Source organism: Arachis ipaensis, chromosome B01 (genome assembly GCF_000816755.2).
Source record: "Arachis ipaensis cultivar K30076 chromosome B01, Araip1.1, whole genome shotgun sequence".
NCBI lineage: Eukaryota > Viridiplantae > Streptophyta > Magnoliopsida > Fabales > Fabaceae > Arachis > Arachis ipaensis.
In genome coordinates, this window is record NC_029785.2 from 4,620,831 (window position 1) to 4,621,846 (window position 1,016).

Here is a 1,016-nt window from a genome sequence, read left to right on the forward strand (position 1 = left end):
TTAAATTAATTTATTCAATCGACAATTTTACTCATAATATTCATAAATTCATATGCATAACATCCATAGTTAGATATACATAATATTTATAATTTTATACTCATGACATCTATAACTTTATGGTAAATTTTACTCTACCTTTCCTATAATAATATGTAAATTATCTTCTATAACATGTCACTCTTTAATTGGTTGTTATGTTAACTATGATTAAACTATTTTATAATTAAATTATTTTTTAAAATAGATAATTGTATAATTTATTAAAATATTAAAAACTGAATTTGCTTCTTCCCCAAATCATGTTTTCAGAGAATGAATCCTAATTCTCGGTAATAACTTACAGCATGTTGCTTCTCCTCTGTTTCGACCTCCAAAATATCGCCGCTGTCGTCACAAGCAACTCCGCCGTCCTCAGCTATCCTTTTCTCTCACTCTATCTCTGTTTCTACCTTCCCTCAAAATTCTCTTACATTTGTTTTTGGTGCAGAATTATTCTAGCCATAGTTGCATAACACTATTTGTGCTCCTATCATAATAGGAGTTGTGTAATTTCTACTAAAAAAAATTAGCTTAGTCTTGTCAATCCGGCACAACAATTTTTTATGGTTAATTTAGACATTTGTTGATTATACTATCTTTGCATATTTTTCTTAGTTTAAGAGAGTATTCAATTTCTGATATTTTCAGCTCCCATTAAGAGTTTGGATTTTACCTTTGTCAAGACTTAAAATTTAATTTATGGATAGCTAGAGAGATAATTTAGACAAGAAAGGAGTGCAGATTTTGAAGTTGAAAGTAAATGAGATGAATGTGAATGAACAAGTATTTATAAAAATTATATAATCACCCATTTTGAAATATATTTAATTATAAAATGATCCTATTTTAATTAAGATGTTAATTTTTATTGGGTTAAATTAACTCAAACTAAAACTAAACATCCAATTAAAATAAGCCATGTCATAGAGGATAATTTACATATTATTTTAGAGGAGGTTGGATAGAAGATAGAA